Source organism: Trichechus manatus, unplaced genomic scaffold (genome assembly GCF_000243295.1).
Source record: "Trichechus manatus latirostris isolate Lorelei unplaced genomic scaffold, TriManLat1.0 scaffold00195, whole genome shotgun sequence".
NCBI classification, from domain to species: domain Eukaryota; kingdom Metazoa; phylum Chordata; class Mammalia; order Sirenia; family Trichechidae; genus Trichechus; species Trichechus manatus.
This window is the reverse complement of record NW_004444131.1, coordinates 2,111,906-2,135,804: the sequence shown is the minus strand read 5'-3', so window position 1 is coordinate 2,135,804 and position 23,899 is coordinate 2,111,906. Positions and strand designations below refer to the sequence as shown.

General features: G+C 41.4%; 1 pseudogene; it reads right to left on the bottom strand.

Moving 5' to 3' along the window:
* Positions 1-22,233: 22,233 nt before the first annotated feature.
* LOC101355227 (S-methyl-5'-thioadenosine phosphorylase pseudogene) lies at positions 22,234-23,079 on the bottom strand (annotated as a pseudogene).
* Between the last annotated feature and the right edge of the window lie 820 nt (positions 23,080-23,899).

Genomic DNA, 23,899 nt, shown 5'->3' with positions numbered 1-23,899 from the left:
ATCAATATCTGGCTCTGAAAGAAATATTGAGGAAATGATGTTCAAATTCCTTTGTAGTTAAAGGAAGAGAATGTCAGGCCTGCGGGTCTGTGTGGGGCAGAGAAGACCAGATGCCTTGGGAAGATTTCCCTGCCCCCTCCTCCCTTCACCAATTCCTCTCATCTCAAAACTCAGTAGGCCCTCAGATGTGGTGCTGTTACAGCACTTTGTATCAGTTTTATCACAAGTAAACAGATAAATATAAGAGAGAAGGCCTCTCTGTCTCACAACACTATAAGTTCATTGATTAGGACATATGCCGTGTTCAATGCTGTGTTCTCTACAGTACAAAGCACAGCAGTCTGCACGTGGTAAGTGCAAATAACAATGTTTCCTCACTCAGTGAGAATGGGGAAAGGAGAGATTCAAGCTGAGAAAAAGTTGAGAAAAAATTATAAGAACAGAAATGATAAGTGAGAAGATCCTTTTACCAAGGTCTCCAAAGTTAGGATAGGAGCAAAGGACCAAGATCACAGCATCTCTATCCATGTTTCCTTTAGATCAGTTAATGTATTTTCTTTGCAACATTACACATTTCCTCCCTCTTCACACATGGATTTTTTTTTAAAGCTTTTTATTTTGATATAAGTTCAGCTTAATGAAAAGTATGATTCAAAGGACTTCTGTATACTCTTTTTCCAGAATATCGCTTTATTTTACCTCATTTTATTACTTACTCTCTCACTCTCATTCTTTCTCTCTCTCTGTCTTTTTGGAGCAGGGGAATTTGAGAATGAGCTACAGACACATCATGATGACTCCTAAATACTTTGGTATGTTTTTCCTAAGAAGGAAGAAATTCTTATACGATCACAATACAATTATCAAAATTATGAAATTTGGCATTGGCATAATAATATACTATCCACAGTCCATATACAAATTGTATCAGTTGACCCAATAATGTCCTTTATATGTCTTTTTCCCTGTCCCTGATCCAACTCAGAGCAATAAATTCCATTAGCTGTCACATCTCTTAAGTCTCCTTTAATCTGGAACCATTCCTCAGTCTTTCTATGTCTTTCATGACCTTGTTATCTTTGAAGAGTACAGGTCAGTAGTTTTGTAAAATATCGGTTAATTTAGGTTTATTTGCTATTTCCTCATGCGTAGATTCAGGTCATGAATGTTTGGCAGTAAAATCACAGAAATGATGTTGTATCCTTCTTAGTGCATCTTATAAAGAGGCACACTGTGTCCATTGTTCTATTTTTATTTGTGATATTTACTTGGTTTACTTGATTAAGGTGATGGCTGCCAGGTTTCTCCTCACATGTGGCTTTTTTTAGGGGTCTGGATTAGATCATGCAACTGTTAAATATACAGCTGAGGGAATCATTAATTATGAGAAAACAGCTTGGAAGGTAGACAGGTCATTTCATCCTTTGAGATGCCATAAAACCAACTCCTGTTTTAAGCAAGACCAAAAGAGAACCATAGAGCTGGACCACGATAGGCCGGCTAAGTACGGAATTGCTCTGCCTGACTGCATTGGTTTTATGCTATTGAACTTCTATAGAGGTGCATTGCATATACTTTATAGTAAAATTTGAATTTGATAAGCTCCTGCTCAATAGATTTTCATTTATAGATAATGTATATATATGTATATGTAATAGAACCCTGGTGGCACAGTGGTTAAGAGCTTGGTTGCTAACCAAAAGGTCAGCAGTTTGAATCTCCCAACCGCTCCTTGGAAACCCTGTGGGGCAGTTCTACTCTGTCCTGTAGGGGTTACTATGAGTCAGAATTGTTGGCAATGGGTTTATATGTATATATAAACTTATATACATATGTAAATATATAACTATGGATTACACATATAATCCATCAGTAAAATTTACATTACAAAAATGATATTGTTACATAATAGCTTCCTTTTTTCTCTTTAATTCCATCTTCAAATACTGACCCAGGAATACATTATAAATTCTGATTTGTCATGTTTACCTTATAATGACCAACATTTACTTAAATAAAATTTACATTTGGTCTTTCCATTTTATTTGAGAAAAATGATGAGCGATTGGTAAGAATTGTTCTAAGGAGTTCAGTGTGGAAAGTTTATTCAGACATGGTTTCCTCCGGCCGGATTGTACCCATGCATACCAGGTAATAACCTATGTCCTACCAAATGAGAAAGCTTCTCAGTAAGGGATGAATGTAGGTCCTTCCACACACTTTTTTTTTTTTTAGGTCAATATGTGAATCTTTTTAAAGTTGTTCAAAGATTTCTAGGAATGCAAAGAACTCAAGGGTTCCAAAGTTTGCTGTCATGACTTTGGGAAGGATTATATTCAAATCATCCCAAGATGATGCCATCTTAAGCGTAAAATGAGAAGTGTAGTGAAATCTGGAATTGTCCAATATTCCTCTCTTGCTCAGCCTTTATTGCTGGCCAATTAAACGAGAAGTGGACTCATTCTCCCGATTTCTTTCTGAGGCACAACGCAGGGAGGGCAGCCAAGGGCACAGGCACTGAGCAGGGATTAGCTTTGATCACTCACTATTCAGAGAGACAGCCCTCTCTTGAACACGTCCTTTCAACAGGGAGGTATTTGTTAAGAATGTTCAGGGCGGCACTAGAGCTATGACAATGTGGAAAAGTTGGAACAGTACCTAATTTTGTAATCTGAGTTCAGACTCTCCTCATGGGCATTTTAGGCCTTGTTTGCTGACCTGGATATTTTGGGTGGACCAGGAGAGTGAGGAAATGAGAATTCTGGACCTGCTATCTGTGAAAACTAATTGGTGGCCTGAAACAGAGAGAGATTTCTCTAGCTGTTTTGTGGGGGGAAAGGAAAGAGAACATATTGAATACCTACTCTGTACCAGGCCTAGTCCTAGGTGCCATTTCAATAAATTCTTAACCCAAGAGGTAGATTTCTTTAACTCCTTTGTTCACTCATTTATTTGACAAATATTTATTGATCACCTGCTATGTGCCAGGCACTGTGCAAGGTGCTAGGAACTCAGTGGCCCTTGTTTCCTTGGACCTTAACAAAAAACCAAACCAGCTACCATCGAGTCAGTTTGGACTATGGCAACCCCATGCGTGTCAGAGTAGAACTGCTCTATAGGGTTTTCAAGGCTGTGACTGTTCAGAAGCAGATCACCAGGCCTTTCTTTCGAGGTGCTTCTGTGTGGCTTCGAACTACCAACCTTTCGGTTAGTAGTTGAGCACTTAACCGTTTGTGCTACCCAGCGACTCCTTCTTGGACCTTAAAGTTGAGTGTATTTCACCATTTGCATTACTCTAATCAAATTTTAATTAATTTGGAGCATTAGAACATTTCTGCAATAAAATTAATAAACAGAAAGATAATAAATACAACATGGAATAGGTAAATTGGAAGGAAGAAAAGCAAATGTTCTGCTTTCTCCACATTTGGACACAAAGCAAGGGAATGTGAAAAAAAGAACAGAAACAACTTCCCTGATTTTTGACTGTCGGTCGCGGAACCAGCAGTCACCTCTGTTACCTGATAATACTTGGCCTCTAGAAGCTGATCTTAATCATACTCCAGTGAACTTTATTTCAAGTCAGGCTCTCTATTTCACAGGACTGATCTCCTTCCAGACTTCAGATGGGAAATGTCAGCCTTCCTGTCAACATCCCTAACATTTAAATTCTTAGGATACCAGAGATACTCTAAGAGAACAGACAGGAGTCGACTGTATGTGCACACTGCACTCCCAAACGCCACTGGGAAGAGGCAAGGGGACATCTCCTGAACCATTTTTTAATGGCAACGTAGGCAAATAAAGCAGTGACAAAAAGCAGGAAGCATTTCCTTGCTAAACGGCCTTATGGGCATATTTAAAACAGAAAGAAGGAAGAATTATAATATTTAGCGGGGGAATTCAACTGATTGTTTTAATCTAGATGTTTGGGGAAAAAAAATTCTTGTAGCTACAGGCACCAAGGATTTAACAGGCACTCTGGGCATTGGAGAGGCTGGAATCTAGCTTCTTTATGAAACTGACGTCAAATTTACTAACACGACTTAGGCTACATTTCCCTGAGTGAGTGTATTTTTGTTGTTGTTGATAGTTGCCATGGAGTTGGCTGTGACTCATGGTACCTTAGATATAACAGAAAGAAATGTTGCCCAGTCCTGTACCATGATCATTGGAATGCTTGAGTCCATTGTTGTGGCTGTTGTATCAATTCATCTCATTGTCGGTTTCCCTCGCTTTTGCTGACCCTCTACTTTATCAAACATGATGTTCTTATATAGCAGTTAGTCTTTTCTGGTGACATGTTTAAAGTAAGCAAGTCAAAGTCTCACCATTCTCAATACTAAGGAACATTCTGGTTGTATTTCTTCTAAGACTGATTTGTTCATTCTTCTGACAATCGATGGTATTTTCAGTATTCTTTGCCACAATTCAATATTCAACCCTACATTTTGAATGCATAAGTTCTTCTTCTGTCTTCCTTTTTCATTGTTTAATATTCACATGCAGGGTATACGTTAGTATGTCCTAAATGTGGACCAAGGACCTTTTACAGCTCTGCTGTGTCACCATGTGGATGTCCTTCCCAGATACTTTCCTGTCCCTTAAAGGCATCTCTGAGGAAGTCAGTCCTTTAGCCCTACCCAATGCGGCAGCCAGAGAATGAGCATCACTTTCTTATTAAATCATCCCACCCGAGTTATGTTTAAATGTGTGAACTTGTTCTGTGATCCTACATGCCTGAATGCTCCTTAGCTGATGCATGAGAAATTCTCAAGGTTGTTTGCTATGCCATGAAGAATCATCCCAACCCTGGCCAGCATGCAAGGATGAATGCTTTGATCTGATTAGCAGGACTTACTGTAAATTGTGGTGTGCTAAAATTAAGCTTGGCTCTAGCCAATGCAGGCAGAAGGATTTGTCCTGTTGACCTAGAGACCGTCCAAAGACATGTAATAGACAAGAAGCAAGTGAAGCAGAGCTTAGAAAAGATGCCATTTCAGAACTGATGTGGGAAATGTCCAGGATGAACTTGTGAAGAGGATTGGAAGAGGAAGGTGGTGATTGTAGAGCGTATTATCATAGAAAGGCTAGGAGAGGGTGGGTGCTGTTTTCTCAGGAGACCGAGACCTGAAGAGACTGCTGAAGAGAGACTGTATTTGTCACGGCAAGAATAATCAGTATGTTGGCATTTGGACTTTAGTGATAGGGATGAAAACGAGATTCTGTGAAAGATGTATCGAAGTCAATAGGCAGGAGCTGGGCTGTGGCAGGAAGGACAAAACAACCAAATTGAGACAATTTGCTGAAGAAAGTGAAATTGCCAATAATTGCCCCAAATGGAGTGTGTGCCTGTGTGTGGGGAAAGTGGAGTGCTTAGCAGAAAGAAGGGTGAGCTCAGTCTTCATTGTGTTGACTTTGAACAGCTGGTGAGGCCTCCTAGGGAGAAGGCCGCATAGACAGTTGGATAGATTACTGCCCAGAGGGAGACAGTGACGCTGGGATTTGTATGGCCATTGGATCCAGCTTACCGGCTTGCTTTTTCTTTGATAACTTAACATGGCTCAAAGTGACCTGACTTTGTACTGCTACTGCATGTGACCGAGACTGAGCTACGGGTGAGAAAGTTTGTGAGAGGTTTGCACTGGGTAACATTTCAGCAGAGCTCTATTAAATGAACTAAAAATAGGGGCGGGATACATGGTTTCCCTCAGGCAGGCGGCTATGTGACTTTTATTTATCAACAGGCTCTGACTTGGTGCAGCTGCAACACGTAGGAGGCATGCTTATTTGCATGTCAGCCAGAGAATGCTCATCTAACACAAGGCCATTGGTAAATGTCGAATCACAATAATATCAATAATTCTTACGTTTCCATGGGAAGTGGAATAAAGGAACTCCAAAAGCATCACACAATTGCCCATGTAATGCTCTAATGAGGTAGGAAAGGGCAGGAAGCATTTGCCCGTGTTACCTAGAGGGGTGAAGACACAGGCTAAGTGAATTGCCCAAGGTCAAACAAGAATGACATCTTGACTCCTAGTCAAGCTGCCAGTCCTTCTCACCTTTCTCAGAAACTAGATTTTCTCCACCCTGATCTTATTTCCCACATGAATAATGTGCATTGAAACCTGTATTCAGAAACCACCTGCTTAATCCAATCTCAGGGAGCTTCTAGCACACATTAAATGGGGAAAAAAAACCTCTTTCAGGGGCCAGTAAGATCGCTTCTTAGAGGAAAATAAATCCTTAATAGGAAACACACCCCAAGGCTGCTGGGAGCCTAGGAAATAAAAGGTCCCTGGGTGATGCTCGAATTAGCGGTGTGTACACATACATACATATATATGTATATATATGCGCATACACAGACACACACACACACATAACCAAAACCAAACCTATTGCTGTCGAGTTTATTTGGACTCATAGGGACCCTATAGGACAGAGTAGAACTATAGGACAGAGCAGAGTTTGCGGCTGAGCTCTCGCCACTGCGTCACCATATATATGTGGATATATATACACATCCCCCCTCCAAACTTTTTAAAAGATTACGTAGAGCCTTAAGAGTTGGGATCACATGTACATTCTCAACATCTCATTTTATAAACTACCTTAAAGTTCTTTTGAGATGCAATTAAAAACGGTTGCCATAGGACAAGACACATAGATGTGGTGCAAACGGAAGGAAATGGGAAAGCCCATCACCAGACAGACATGTGAATGTTGAGTTGAAAGTGAGAGAAAATGGCGAATTGCCAGTGCTTAGAGGAACAAATGATGCCTTTTAGGCCCCGCAAGCCTGGGGCGCTGTTAATGGTTTATGGAAAGGCCACTGTGCCAGTAATGGTCATCGTCAAAATTGAATTCATTTAATAGCAACACAGTAACTAAATGTAATGGTTATTTCTGAGCATAAACTTTAATATACATGTATTCAAAGACAAGATCATTATCTCAAAACTTCTTTAGAGAAAAGGTATCACAAGATTATAAAGGAAGATCGTATTTGTATTATTTTAAATTGGTTTTCAGAGACTGTTTAGGTCTCTCTCTTTTAATAACTTCCTTTCATCTTTCCCGACTCATGTCCTATCTACAGTTCTATATGAATAATGTATATTAAGACCTGCATTAAAAGACTACCTGCTTGATCCTTCTCAGAAAGCCTATAATGGACATTAAGGGTGAACAGAACTTCTTTAAGGTGACAGCACATTTTTAGAAGAAAATAGATCTTTAGTGCAAAACCTCTCCCAAGACACTACTTTCCAGTCCTCACGTTATCTCTGGGGAGAAGGCATTCTTTCGTTGATTACTGCAAAAATATACCAGAAATAAGAAATCTTGAATACATTAAAATTTAGTTCCAAGAGAAAAACCTTAAAACTATTCATTAGTTTTTTTTGTCATTGATTTATTTGAGTATTTATGAGCTTACATCATCTAATAAGCCCACCATTTAAGAGTGTCAAACAAGTGGAAGAAAAATGAAAAAAATTATATTTTTATTGGCACTTAAGGAGCTCTAGTGGTTCAGTGACGCAGTGGTTAAAAGCTAGGCTGCTAACCAAAAGGGCGACAGTTCAAATCCACCAGCCGCTCCTTGGAAACTCTATGGGGCAGTTCTATTCTGTCCTATAGGGTGGCTGAAAGTTGGTATCTACTTGACAGCAACGGGTTTGGTTTTTTGGTGTTTTTAGTGGTTCAGTGGTAGAATTCTCACCTTCAATGGAGGAGACCAGGGTTCGATTCCCAGCCAATGCACTTCATGCACAGCTACCACCTGTCTGTCAGTGAAGGCTTGTGTGTTGCTATGATGCTAAGTAAGTTTCAGAGGAACTTCCAGACTAAGACAAAGTAGGAAGAAAGTCCTGGCAATCTACTTCTGAAAATGAGCCATTGAAAGACCCTATAGGTCCCAGCAGTCTGATCTGCAATGGATCATGAGGATTGCTCAGGACCATACAGCATTTTGTTCTGTTGTGCGTAGGGTCACCATGAGTCTGGGGCTGACTCAACAACAACAACATCTGGCATTTAATAATGCAGACGGAGGCAGTTGGCATTATCTTTGAAATTTACACATCCGTCCCCCCCCCACAGTGGAATAAATGTTCTCCTGTGGAAAAGTTGAGCTGTAAGATAGCTAACAAATGGCTTTGCCCAGCCTACACAATGTCTTACTCTTTCATCAACAGACTAAGAACATGGAGCCAGCCTGCCTGGGTTTGAATCTTGGCTACACGTCTCACTCAATGTGTGATCTTGGGCCACTGACCTAATCTCTCTGTACCTGAGCTTCTTCATCCATCAAATGGGCAGAATATTAAGTTACCGCATATGGTAATGAAACACTGGTCAGTCCTGTGCCATTCTCACAATCATTGTTATGCTTAAGCCCATTGTTGCAGCCACTGTGTCAATCCATCTCATTGAAGGTCTTCCTCTTTTTCTCTGACCGTCTAAAGGGTGCTGAGGACTAAAAGGGTTAATAAATGCACAACACTTAAAACTGCCCACAGCGAGCACTAAGTTAGCCATGCTTGCTGCTACCATCATCATCATCATCACTATTATTAGTGTCTCCTGTCGCTATGATTTATATTTATGTACAATTCTTCCTGCAACTGTTTTCTCTAGTGATCCGGAGTGTTGCTCTGGCCTAAGGTTCCTTACGTTGTCACTGGGTGTGTGTGTTTTGTAGAATTTAAGCGTTGCTATGGAAATAAAATATAACTTCAAAGGCCACAAACCATCACTTGTTTGATATGAAGCACCAACCATTCCAATCAATAGTTTTCTAAAGATCCATTGTTAAGGCCAAATTTTGTTGTTCAATATCATTAATGACAATTTTATGGATAAACTGGGGCTAAGTCAGAACTTTGATATTTGAATAAACATACTCAACCCCACTCACATTCTTGAAAAAGACTTTGGAGAGCTAGAAGAACCTCAGAGTAAACTTTCTTGAGCAATTAGATCACAAGTCACAGAAAGCTCTTCTGTGTCCTAGTTAATCAACAGAATCTTCAGAGGGTGCTGGAAAGACCATATTTCTTTTTTTTTTTTTTCTGGGAAAGAACCTGTTTCAGATATTGGATTCTAAAACCCAAGCTCCTAAAAGCCCAATCTGTCAAACTGTAGCGTTTGTAACCAGAGCTTCCTCAGAGCCAGTTCTGGGAACAGCTGACAAATGGGGAAAGTTTTCTTTTTACACCTCATGATTCTCCCTCTTTCATTTCTTGGCGGCTCTGTGTCCCTCACCCTGATGGCTCCTCAGGAAGTGCCCAGGGCTCTGCATCTGTCCTGATCTCATTTTCCCAGCAAAACTGGCCTGCTTTCCATCCCTTCCCTTCAGGACTCTGCACTCTGCTAGAAATAATCTGATCAACTGACTTTAGTTGCGGTGGACTGAAGGGTGTGTGTGTGTGTGTGTATGCGCACATGTGCACGTGTGTGTGAAAAAGAACACAAAAACAAGGGTTGCAAAGAACACTAATGGTTGAGGCTGTTCGGCTCCCAGATTTAATTTACATTTTAGCAGACATCAGCAATGCTTTAATTCAAAAAAAGAGTTAGCGTGGAGAGGCATGATGTCAGGAATTGCAGGGGAAGCTTGTTCAAAGAAGTCAGTTCTACTATCCCTCCCTTCTATGATATCTCTATATGACTGGTTCGAATACTGTATCAGCTCTGAAAATAACATTAGAGATCAAATGTTATCATACACCAAGTTCAAGAGTCTTAGATTGACTTAAGCTTCATGGCCAGTGATTTTAAAAATTAAAATGTTTTATTGTTTGGAAGAGGCTTTAAAGATGGCTGGAGACAGTATGAAATAAAGAGAGAGTTTTGAAATTAGACCAGGGCTTTCAGTGTTTTTGCACTAGTACAAGTGAGGAATGTGACGTGGTTCTAACAGCAGCAACAGTGATTGTGCCTTCTGGTCCCACCACTATTGCCCACACCCACTCCTACCCGAAGCATCCAGTCTAGGGAAGCAGCCTGAAGAAACCCCTTCTTCCTCCTCCTCCGTCTCTGCTTAAGAGTTACCTACTTAGACCAACTGGTTTTGGTCCTAGTTGTGCCACCCACTAGCTGAGGGAGTTTGAATGGTTTACTTGTTGTTGTTGTCATTGGGTGCTGTTGAGTAGATTTTTGACTCATAGTGACCCCATATGACAGAGTAGAACTGCCCCACAGGGTTTTCTAGGCTGTAATCTTTATGGGAGTAGATCCCCAGGTCTTTCTCCCTCAGAACCGCCGGGTTGGTTTGAAGAGTCAACATATCGGTTAGCAGCCGAGCACTTAACCATTTCGCCACCAGGACTTCTATAATTTATTTAACCTCTCTTAATTTCCTAATCTATACAATGAGGACAGTAATGTGGAGCTCACAATGTGGTTAAGGTTAAATGAGGCAACATAGGTAAATCGCCTGCCACTTTGCAGGCATTCAGACAACATTACTTTTAATTTCCCACACAGTCAATTCCCTAGGGCAGAACTGAGGCCTCAGAAGATTAAGTGGATGTATCACAGATCAACACACAAATACTTCTATGTATCAGCCGACAGCATTTCACAAATTATGCTGATTAGTCAAGTTAATCCTCAGCAAAGTCCAATTGCCATCCGTGTTCTTTCCAGAAAGACAGAGGGCATGATTCACTACACGACTGCTTCTTCTTAGGTCTTAGGCGAGATGTGAGCTTTCAGGCAGTCAGCTTCTAACAAATTATGTCCAACACAAGTATGGTAATTTTGTGACAATTGTTACTCTGCTGGAAGTTGAGATGAGGCAGCCAAATACGTAATTTTCGTGTTTCAACTTTTTTACACCACATTATTATCTTTAAATAGAAAATAATGTCAAATAAAATGGTTAGGTACTCTTTTTCCCCTTCCTCTCCTGTTAGGTATCTTCAAACCTCATTGTCTTCAAGTTGCCTAGAAAGTGCTGCTTTCAAATACTAAGAGCCAAACTTTCAGTTGGCCTTCTTTACCTGGCTTCCTGTTATTTACAGGTGCCAATTCTGAATGCAGCAATTCCAATTTACTAGTGCCATTACCCAGTTTATATGCACTAAGGTGGGTTGCCAGTCACAAAAATTAATACAGCCACAAATACTGTAGCAGAGGCGAGTTCTAATGTGCTTCTCACTTAACACGCTGAGACCTAGCGAGGAAACTCCACTGGCTTAATTATTTTAGTTACAGCATGTCCCTTAATTTGGCTTCAGTGTCTTGATGGGGTGCTGATCTGAGTGCCCACTGGAGAAATCTATATTTGATCTCAGAGGAGCAGAGAGCCCCTGTGAGATTTTTCAGGAGGGTGATATGATGAAGTTGGAATTCTTGCGAGATGAATCTGGCAGGGCTATGCAGGATAGTTGGTGGAAGGAAGATCTCGCAGGTCTGGAGACAAGATAGAAGGCCATTGTCATTGAAGCAGTGAGGGTGTGGGTGAGGAGCCATGTGTTATGAGTTGAATTGCATCCCTTAAAAAGATAAGTTTAAGTCCTGACCTCTGGTACCTGTGAATGTGACCTTGTTTGGAAATAGGGTCTTTGAAGATGTTACCAGTTAACATGAGTTCGTATTGCAGTACTAAACAAACAAACAAAAAAAAACTCAACCTGTTGCCATTGAGTCATAGCAACCCTATAGGATGGAGTAGAACTATCCTACAGGGTTTCAATGTCTGTAATACTTATGGAAGCTGACTGCCACGTCTTTCTCCCATGGTGTGGCTGCTGGATTCAAACTGCTGACCTTTCAGTTAGCAGCCAAGCAGTTAACCACTGCGCCACCAGGGCTTCATACTGGAGTACGGTGGGCCCTAATTCAATATGACTGGTGTCCTTATAAGAAGAGAAGTGACACAGAGAGATACAGACACTGAGGGAGGACGGTCATGTGAAGATGGAGGCAGAGATTGGAAAGATGCTGCCACAGGCCAAGGAATACCCAGGGCTACCAAAAGATGGAAGAGACAAGGAAGAATCTTCCCCTAAAGCCTTCAAAGAGATGCCCTGCTGACATCTTGATTTTGGACTTCTGACCTTCAGCTGTTTTAAGCCACCCGGTTTGTGGTACTTTGTTATGGCAGCAGTAGGAAGTTAATACAGGATTGCACTGGAAATGGAGATGGGAAAATATCTAGATGGGTGGTGGGTAGTTGAGGAAGGGACTTGTTCCACAAGAACTAAGACCTCTAGACCCACAGAGCATAGGGTGGAGGGGACAGGAAGCAAACATTTTGTTAATAGATCACTAGGGGTAATAGTGAACGGTGCCCTCCCATTTGTACCCTTGATTCCTGGACCCATGAATCCTGGCTCTGATAGAAATGGCACTATATATTGGATGCTGGTTTAGAGAATATACAGCCTCCTGGAGAACACTGCCTCAACCCTGCAAGGTATTGCCACATAGCTGGCACAGTACTTCTGTCTTCAGAAGGCCATTCCATGATTTTATCAAGCCAGCTGCTTCAGGATGATGTGGAACGTGCTAAGACCAGTGAATTCCATGAGCATGGGCCTGTTGCTGCACTTCATTTGCTGTGAAGTAAGTCCCTTGATCTGAGATGATGCTGTGTGGGATACCATGACGGTGGATAAGACATTCTGTGAGTCCAGGGGTGGTAGTTTTGGCAGAAGCATTGCATGCAGGGAAAGCAAATCTGTATCCAGAGTAAGTGTCTATTCCAGTAAGAACAAAACATTGTCTTTTCCATGATGGAAGCAGTCCAATGTAATCAAGCTGCCACCAGGTTGCTGGCTGATCACCTCTAGGAATGGTGCCATATTGGGGACTCAGCGTCGGTCTCTACTCCTGGCAGATTGGGCACTAAGCAGTGGCTGTAGACAAATCTGCCTTGGTGAGTGGAATTCCATGTTGCTGAGCCCATTCATAACCTCCTATCCCTGCCACCATAGCCACTTTGCTCATGAGCCCATTGAGCAATGACAGGAGTGGCTGGGGAAAGAGGATGACTGGTTTCCACAGAACGTGTCATCTTATCCTCTTGATTGTTAAAAGTCACCTCTGCCTAGGTCTCCCTTTGGTGAGTATTCACATGAGACACAAATATCTTCACTTCTTTGACCCATTCAGAGAGGTCTATCCACATACCTCTCCCACATAAATCCTTGTCTCCAATTTTCCAATCATGCTTCTTCCAAGTCCCTGACCATCCAGCCAAACCATTGATCACGGCCCATGAATCAGTATACAGTTGCACATTTAGCCATTTCTTCTTCCAAGCAATGTGAAAAACCAGGTGCACTACTTGAAGTTCTGCCCATTGGGAGGATTTCCCTTCACCACTGTCCTTCAGGGATGTCCCAGAAAGGGGCTGTAGTGCCACCACAGTTCACTTTTGAGTGACGCCTGCATATTGTGCAGAATCATCTGTAAACCAGGCATGAGTTTTCTCTTCCTCAGTCATCTAATCATAAGGAACTTCCCATGGGGCCATAGGTGCAGCCTGGAAGAGGGAAGGTAAAGTGACAGGAGTGGAGACCACAGGGATTTGGCCACTTCCTCACACAACTTACTTCTGCCTTTATGTCCTGCTTTGACCTGATCTCCTATATACCATTTCCATTTAATGATGGAGTGCTGTTGTGCATGTCCAACTTTATGGCTCCTTGGGTTAGACAACACCCAGTTCATGATGGGAAGCTCAGGCCTCATGGTGACTTGCTTTCCCATGGTTAAGTGTTCAGTCTCTACTAAGGCCCAGTTACAAGCCAAAAGCTCTTTCTCAAAAGAAGAGTAGTTATCTGAAGAGGATGGCAGGGCTTTGCTCCAAAATCCTAAGGTTCTGTGTTGTGATTCAGCAATAGGAGTCTTTGAAAGACTCCAAACAGCATCTCTCTCTGCCACTGACATTTCAAGCCCCATTGGATCAGCTGGATCATATGACCCAAGTGGCAGAGCCACTTGCATGTCAGCCTGAATCTGTTGCAGAACCTTCTCTTGTTCTGGGATCAACTCAAAACTAGCAGTTTTTCAAGTCACTTGATAAATAGGCTGAATAGCACACCCAAATGAGGAATGTGTTGCCTTCAAAATCCAAAGAGGCCCCCCAGGCATTGCACCTCCTTTTTAGATGTGGCAGTGGCCAGATAATAACTTATCCTTTACTTTAGAAGGAATATCTCAACATGCCCCACACAGCTGGACCCCTAGAAATTTCACGGAAGTGGAAGCTGCCTGGATTTTTGTCAGATTAATTTCTGGCCTCTAGCACATAAATATTTTACCAATAAGCCTAGAGTCATTGATACTTCCTCCTTACTAGGTCCGATCATCATAATGTCATCAATGTAATGGATCAGTGTGATGTCTGTGGAAGGGAAAGGCAATCAGGATCCCTGTGAACTAAATGATGACATGAGCTGGAAAGTTGATGTATTCTGAGGTAGGACAGTGAAAATGTATTGCTGGCCTTGCCAGCTGAAGGCAAACTTCTTCTAGTGGTCCTTTGAAACACGTATGGAGAAAAACGCATTAGCCAGATTTATAGCTACCAGGAGATGTATTAATTTTCTCAGTCTGTGAAACTACATCTGAAACAGCAGCTGCAATTGGAGTCATCACCTGGTTAAGTTTATGATAACCCACTGTCATTCTTCAAGATCCATCTGTTTTATGGACAGGCCAAATAAGCAGGTTGAATGGAGATGTAGTGGGAATTATCACCCCTGCATCCTTTAAGTCCTTTATGGTGGCAGTAATCTCTGCAATCCCTCCAAGAATGCAGTATTGCTTTTGGTTTACTATTTTTCTAGGTAGGGGCAGTTCTAATGGCTGCCACTTAGCCTTTCCTACCATAATAGCCCTTACATCACACGTTAGAGATCCAGTGTAGGGGTTCTGCCAGTTGTTGTATATGTCTATTTTAATTCTGCATTCTGGAACTGGGGAAATCACTACAGGATGTGTTTGTGGACCCACTGGACCTACTATGAGATGGATATGAGCTAAGACTCCATTAATAACCTGACCTCCATATGCCCCAACTCTTACTGGTTGGCTGCAGTGACTTTTTGTGTCTCCTGGAATTAGTGTCAGTTCAGAGCCAGTATCCAGTAATCCCTGAGAAGTCTGAAATTTCCTTTTCCCCAATGAACAGTCACTCTTGTAAACGTCCATATAACCCTGTGGAGAAGGCAGGAAGAAAGATTATCAGTATAAATGTTTAAAAGTGTAGTGGGGTCCTTCCTCAAGGGAAACAGCCTCCTCTTCATTCAAGGGGTTGTTGGTCTGTACACTGGGCTCAAGTCTGGGATTTGATTGAGGGGCCATGACTCTCTCTTCTAGCGATTCCCTTCACAAATTTTTTCTTCACCGTTGTGGTAAAAGGCGTGTCCTCTGAGCACTCCATGTGTGGGTCTGTGGATACAGACTGATAAATCCATTCTAACATGCCAATTTCCCTAAGCCTTGGATACCTTCTTCTGCAGTATATCAAGGCAGGTCTGGTACTTCAACTTGATTTAGTGTAGGCCACCATGTAATCCATGCTTCATCAAACAAACCGTATAAACTATTAGATTCTTTCCTAACCTCTTAAGCTGAAACACTGAATGAAGAATGAGTGCTTAGTGGGCTCATATCAATAAATTCAGACTGATCCAACTTTATTATTCCTTGCACCATTACCCACACCATTAATAACCATTCCCACACATATTCCTTAAGTTTCTATTTGTACATATTAGAAAAGTCTAGCAGTTCTTTTGGAGTGTAGGGTACCTCCTCCTGGGTCACATTTTGTTCTTTACCTCTTGTGGCTCACTGGTATTTAAGTTTAGTTATAGGTCTAGAATAAAAAATGAGCAGTGGAGATGTGTTTTGAGAACTTTCAGCTATGTCTTGTAAGGCATCTGCCTCAGGTGATGTCCCTGGAAATGACTCAGATGTCTCCTTAGGTAATGACTCAGATGACACCCCAGGCCATATCTCAGTCAAAGGTTCTTTAGACACAGCTGGGTTAGTCTCATTAGATGAGGGTGGAGGGGTTAATGGTTTTGTTGGCAGAAGTGATATCTGTGGAATTTAGGGACTCAGTGTCCCCAGCTTCCTGACTATCTGCCCATATGTCTCCATTCCAAATTTCAGGATCCCATTTCTTCCCAATCGATGCCTTCACTTTAACGTCAGACACCTTTCAAGGCTGGGAATTCAATTTGGCATTGTAAGTCATCCACTCTTACGATAAGACTCTGGATTTGTTTTTTGGCAATATCAGCTCAGTTACTACAAGAAATAAGACTTTCTTTCAGGGCATAAGTGGCAACTTTGAGGTCATTTATGTGGTGCTTGAGCTTTGATTCTGAAGCCCTGAGCTCATCTCTTTCTTTCACCACTTTGTCTAGCAAAAGTAGGACCAACGAACCAGCTTTTATATGCTTCTTATTCGGACAAAATTTTAGAAAAGTATCAAACATGCAATCATTCAGAGCCTCACTTCTCACCAATACCTGATCTATTGGTGGTGATATTTAGTGTATTTCTATTTCCACCTCCTGCCATGGATTAGCAGTGTCATCTTTACTGCTGGAAGCAGAGTCTTCAACATCTTTAAGACTAACCAGACTTGAGAACCAGTTTAGAAAACTCATCTTTACAATTTTGTTTCTCTAGAACCACTCCCAGTACCAAATGCTTTAGGCTACTTAGACTGGGTTCTCTAGAGAAGCAAAAACAGTCAAGTGTATACACACACACACACACACACACACACACACATATATATATATAGAGAGAGAGACTGAGAAAGAGAGAGATTTATATCAAGGAAATGTCTCTGGTGGTGGTAGAGGCTGAAAATTCCCAAGTCTGTAGGTCAGGTATCAGGCTGGAGGCTTCTCCTGACTCATGTAGCTGCAGGGGCTGACAAATCAAAGATCGATCGGCTGGTCAAAAGGCAGGCTGCTGGCTCATGGGCTGTGGAAGTTGATGAATCCAAGATTGACAGGTAAGATGGCAGGTTGCTGGCTCAAGTCTCAGGAACGGGAGGTCAAATGATGACAAGCGGGATGCAGGATCTAGAGCAAGCAAAAACAAGTGAGCTTTGCCAGAAAGTCCATATATATTGGATGCAGGCCACATCATCAAGGAAACTCCCTTTCAGTTGGTTGGCTGATCTCATCATGGAGGTGATTACATCATTAAATAACTGCCATGCTACTGAGAATCATGGCCCAGCCAAGTTGACACACAACCTTAACCATCACAATTATTCAGCCATGAAAAGGAATGAAGTTGTAATACATGGTGTTCTATTACATGCTATGACATAGAAGAACCTTAAAAACATCATGCCAAATAAAAAAGAAGCCAGACACAAATGGGCAGATATTGTATGATTCCACTTATAGGAGATAACTAGAACAGACAAATTTATAGAGACAGAAAAGACTTTAGTGCTTACGAGGGACTGAGGGGATGAGAAAATGAGGACAAAAAAAAAAAATTCGTGCGTAATTGAATGACATGGGAGCACTTGAACAATATAATCATAAAACAAAGCAGACCAAGGATGGCTAGTTCAGGGTTATGATATTGAAGGTTTACACATTTGACCCTTTCAATTATATAAGATAGTCAATTAAGAGAAGATATGCAAACACAGCGTATTCCAAAGCATACTTTTCTCTGACAAATTTCTATTTTTCTTCTTTACTTGATTTGGTTGTTTGTGTCTGTCTGGGTTTCTGGATTTTCCTTCACTCTACCGTCGGCTAATAAGCAAGAGAAAGCAAGATTGGTGTCTCTGTACACGTGTGGGTTACAGCTGTGGGAGTAGGCAGGAGGAAAAATGTTTCACCTGGTTGCCACATGGACTGAACATTTTAAAGTCACATTCATGAAGTCTCATTAAAGCAGGACTGCCTTTCACCCTGAACACGGTTCTGCATCTGGCCTGTGCTCCCTGGTGCCCAGTGATGACAGGGGAGACCTGGCAGTTCATCAAGTGACAACCAAGTGGATTCCATCAGCCCCGAAGTTATGCAACAGTCATATCTGCCCCCAGCTAACATCTATTAAAAACTGCTTGATACCAGAATAAGTTCTATTTTGGGTCCTGGTAAGCTTTTTAAGCCCTTAAAACTACTTAACCATATAGGTAGGCAGGAATCCAAAGACTTAAGTCTTGAAATAATCACAACTACCAGATTCGTTTTGTGAGTGGCCTGCAAAGAGAAAATTTCCCTTTTCTCCTGTCTCCTTTCTCTCATCTCTCTTTTTCTCTCCTTTTTGTTCACTGCCATGGAGGCCTAGTGCCACTCATTTATTCAACAATCTGTATAAATTTAACATCAGATGATTAATGTTCTCCCTGCCAGATTCAAGGAGACGATTGCACTAAACCCCTTCTGATATCAATAGCATATTTAAAAGTCTAATTTAACAGTAACTACTTGGCTTTTTGATTCCTTTTGATTTGCTTTCTCTTTTTGCATCAGCTTAAGAGACTTCTCTGGTTCTTTCCTGAGCCTCCATGTCTGTGGGCATGCCCAGACCCTGTCAAAGGGATGGTAATGACAGAAGGTCAGAATGTGCCCTTTCTCTTCTGGCAAAACAAAGATGTTAACATAACTGATGTTGCTAATCGCAAGCTCCCAAACTGGACTGTTTATTTTCACCAGTCACGTTTGAGGAATTTTCTGTATCCCGCTTTCTTGATAAGGAAAGCGAATTCCAAACCTGAGGCCAGTACTTTGAAGGTGATGGGAAAAGTATATAATATTGTGTCTGCAAATAATCCTTCTTTGCTACAAGGAAAAAATATATCTGTTAATAAAATAAAAATTGTTGTGCAAATATTTCTGTAAAGAGAGGCAATAAAAGTGACAAGGTGTTTTATACAAAAGCCTCCAGTCTATTGTAAATGTCCTTAGTCACTAAGAATGCTGTCATAACCCCAGAGTATAGGTCTTGTAGGACATGAGGTCATCTGTTGTGGACTCTTGGAAGCAGCATTTGAACTGAGGGGTTCCTAGCTTGTACAATATGCGGCAATATGAGATGGTGTCCTCTTGGTATATAGTTCTCTTTCTTTTGCTTTCAAAGGTTTTGAGTAAAGGAAGGGCTGGGATTAAGTAATTACAGGGGAACTGGTGTTGCCTGGTGCTAAAAAAATTCAGGGCTGTTAGCAACACTGTCATCTTTTCAGGTATTATTCAGATTTTATTTAGCAGACAGAAGTGGCTCTAACAACCAGAAAGTTTACATTTGTTTTATTTTTCAGGTCTATAACTGGTGAAACGTTGTTGTTGTTGAGTGCTGTCGAGTCAGTGCCGACTCACAGAGAGCCTATAGAACAGAGCAGAACGGCCCCATAGGGTTTCCAAGGAGCGGCTGGCGGATTTGAACTGCTGACCTTTAGGTTAGCAGCCGAGCTCTTAACGACTCTGCAAATAGTAGATGTCAAATAACCACTCTTCACTTTTCTTTCTTTTTATCACTGCCTTTACCTCCCCCTCCCTTTTCATCTACTTTTATCGAGTGCCAATGATGCTTCTAAGCTCCCTGGTGGTGCAACGGTTAAGAGCTTGGCACCAACTGAAAGGTCTGTGGTTCACAGAAGAAAGGACCTGCTGCTCTGCTCCCATGACGTTTACAGCATAGGCAACCCTGTGGACAGTTCTACTCTGTCATATAGGTTTGCCATGAGTTGGAATTGACTTGACAGCACCCAACAACAAAGATCCTTCTAGTTACTGGAGGATTGTAACCAGTTGCCATCGAGTCTACTATGACTCATGGCAACCCCATGAGTGTCAGAATAGAACTGTGTTCCACAGAGTTCTCAATGGCTGGCCTCTTTGGAAGTAGATCACCAGGCCTTTCTTCCAAGGAACCCCTGGATGAACTTGAACCTTAAACCTTTTGATTAGCAACCGAGCATGTTAACTGTTTGTACTAAGCAGAGATTAAGAGGACTAAAACCTGGTTCAGGCTGTAGAAAGAAGAATGAAGCAATCTGGCCATGGAGTGGGACAATGATGTTAAGGAATCTAACTTAGAAAAGTGGGTGGGGCTAGGGGTCATGAGCATGAACCCAAAGGTGCATGATCATAAATCCAGGCAGAATGTTGTCCTTGTTATAAATTATACACAAAGACAAAACTACTGGAGTCCGGAAAAGAACAAGACCACATCCTGTGGAATTAAAAAAAAAAAAAGGTAATGGAAAATTAGGTTGTTGGTCAACAAGCTCAAAAATCTAAGGTAAGTTAAGAATGGCAGATATTGGGCAAATAGAAATAATACTCACAATGCTCTTTTATAGCACGATCCTATAGTTTTTTGTTTTGCTTTTTTTTCTGGTGGGTATTGCTGCTGTTTTGACTTTTCCCTTAGGAAGTAATGATTATGAACACTTTATTTTATTCATAGTTTTTTTTCTTATAGCAAGAAAAGATTATTTGTAGGCACAAAAAATGTTTATTTTTCTCATAACTTTCAAAGTAGCAGCCTAAGGTTTAGAATTCACTTTCCCTATCAGAAAACTGTGATAGAGAAAATCTCTCTTAATTCTCTTTCTTACTGCAAATATAAGTATCACCATAACTAGCACCATAATGATACTAGCCATTTTTTAACACTTATTTATGTGTCAGGCCCTGGATTAGGGCCTTTGCAACAGAATCCTATTTAATCTTCCCATTTTTATAGATGAGGGAACAGAGGATCAAATAGTTTAAAGTAATTCATCCAAGGTCTGAAGGAGTTTTAAACCCAGGTTTCTCCGGAGAAGCACAAACACTTCCTATCTCACTGGTTGCGAGGGATGAGCGCGCCCTCTGGTCACCCCAGTCAGTTCTAGGAAAGCCACTGCTTACCCTCCCCTACCATCTGACCCCGAACCCCAACCCCGCCCCTGCACCCTGACTCCCCGTCACCCCATCAAAACGGCTCTCCACTTATTGGTTGATTCCTGATTCTTAAATTTAATTGTCCTCCCCCATTGTATTTAAAGTACGTTTGTTTTCAGTGTTTGTTTTCTTCTGAAAGCAGAGTTTTGATAGGTTTGAAAGGAAGAGGTGGAGAAGGCACTAGAAGCTTGAAGGAAGCGGGGGCCAGAGACCCTGATAGGGAAAGAGGCACAGAGCTGGAGACTCGAAGGAGAGATTTTTTTTGTCCTTCCCAATTTTCTCGAGGTGGCTTTGCTCCTGACCAAAGGAATTTTGTCTTCTAAGCCAATGCTGAACTGGGAGGAAAGGAAAAGAGAAACGAGAATATTTGGGTAATGTATTTGGAAACTTTGCTTTTTTTTTTTTGATTTTTAAAGCAAAGAACTTTAATATTTGATTACATATTCATTGTAGAAAAATGTGAAGATACAGAAAAATATAAAGAAAATAAAATTATTCAGTATCTCTCCTCTAAATAAGATAAAAGATTATATTTCCTTCCATTCTTTTTGTATAGTTACATAGAATTTTAAAACCAAGTTAGTACTGTCATTGCTTACATATCCTTTATTCATTTCATATTACTAGAGCAACAGTTAGTTTAGGACGTTAGATATTATGTGAAAACAGATCTTCAGCTGGCTGCTTCAAAATCTAATTACAGCTGACCCATAATTTACCTTCAGTTGTCGGATATTCAAGATTGTTTTCATTTTTTTGCTATTATAACTAACACTATATTGAACATACTTCTTTATACAAAATTCTTTGTATGTATCTCTGATAATTTTGAAAAGATAAATTCCTGTGAGTAACCAGCCCAAAGAGTGTAATTATTTTTTAAGCTTCTTGATATATTTCATCAAACTGCTCTCCAGAAAATTTTTTACCAATTTACAGCCACACCGGTAAAAAGCCCAATAGTCCCGTTTCTTCTTTATGTACCTTGGCAACATGGGAAACGAGATATTACCTACCACTTCCCTTTATTGTTGCAAATCTAATAAAGGGAGGGGAATAGGTATCTCCTTATCTTTTTTCTAAAACGTAAGGATTTTTTCTGCATGTTTACTGGTCATTTTCTTTTCTTGTCTTTTAAACCAGCCCAAGTCTCGTAGAAAGAATCCCTAACATGTGCAATTTCTTGTCTTTCTTCTCACATTCTTCCTAAGCAGATAAAGGCACGAAAGCTGCATGTATTTTCCATGTTTTTTTTCAAATTTAGCAGGAATTCCGGAAGTGACCGGAATTAGAAAGTCTTCTTCTGGGCAGCCATGCTATTTTAATGTCTCCGCAGTAAAACTGAAAACTGGGCCATATTCTTCAGGTTATGGAGGGTTTCGGACCATTCCATGGACCCTGTCTGAGGTATGGTAGTGAGGAGCAAACTTTTTGCTTTATTAGCATTTCTTTCGGGGTCTTTAAGACCTTGTCCACCGAAACCGCTTCCTCGTGCTCCTTCCAGCAATCATAATCTGTTGCCATCGCCATACTTGTATAGCAAATTCCAGTCTCCTTAGCAAGAAATACCTCTGGAACTGTAGTCATATTGATAACATCCGTCCCCAGGTGTGGAACATGAGGCTTTCTGCTCAGGAGCTAAGCCAAGGCCCCTGGATGGTGATCATTGTCCCCTCTGAGTGACACCGGCGTCCTAGCTTCTTAGCAGTCTCTATGAGGACGTCTCTCTTCTTGCGGCAGAATGGCTCAGCCATTGGAATATGGCTCGCTCCTTTGGCACAAGAACAACTCCCATCATAGAAGGTCTGAGGCCTTGTAGTGGTCCTGTCGATGAACTGATCAATAATGACGATATCACCAGGCTGAATCTCCTCCCTCAGGGAGCCGCAAGCCTTGGTCACTATGACATGCGTACAATCCTCCTTCTTCAGAGCCCAGATGTTCGCGTGGTGTTGACTTTTGAAAGGCATGATGGTGTGTTGCCTCCCATGCCTTGCAAGAAGGGCACAACCTTTTTTTATCTTCCCCAAAATTAAGGCATCAGATGGCTTGCCAAATGGAGTATCCACGTATTTTTCGGTTCTTCTTCTAAAATTTCTGGGTCATCCAGGCCTGTTCCACCAATTATTCCAATCTTTATAGCCGTGGTGGCGGCTCCCGAGGCCATGTTTGCAGGAGGCAGGTCGCGTCACTGCTCAATGCTGGCGGGGAGACTGTGATCCGTGCGCGCAGGGGCGAGCAAGCCAGGAAGCAAGCGGCGGGGGTGGGGGGGCAACTTTGCTTTTTTTCTTCATAAATTCCAAGTTTTTTTTTTTTCAGTTCTGTGTTGGCCTGCAATTTACATTTAAATTGATTAATTAATTGATGTTGGACATGAAGGAGGCACTTTAAAAACATGCGTTAGCTTTGTTAAAAGAGGGAAAGTGAGGCCTCAGTTGACAGATTCCTCTCAGTGTATAGGAACGTTCACAAAGGTCACTAACCAATGTGAAAGACATCCAAGAACAGATAAAAAGAAATAATGTGGAGACAAGTAATCATAAAATCGCAAACCCCCTCTGGGATAGGACAACTGTGACAACCATGAAGCCGTTGCAAGTTTTACTTGTGCAAAGAGTTTGGCTTCAGGCAATTTCAGGTGAATGGGGGCCACAGAAACCACCTAGTGACCGAAACGTTGGTGGTTCAACCCCACCAGCTGCTCCGCAGCACAGAGATGTGGCAGTCTGCTTCTGTAAAGATTATAGCCTTGAAAACCCTATGGGGCAGTTCTACTCTGTCCTATAGGGTCTCTGTGAATTAGAATCAACTCATTGGCAGTGGGTTTGGTTTGGACTGGATGTCAGCTAATCTCAGAAAGGCCGGCATGATTTCAATCAATTGTGTTGAGACTAGCCCATAGTTATTTTGTTTCCTCCTCTTCTCTTTAAAAGTGTCCTTGTAACTAGCTTGTGTTGAGCTGTTTGTTAAGAAACAGAATGGTCTCC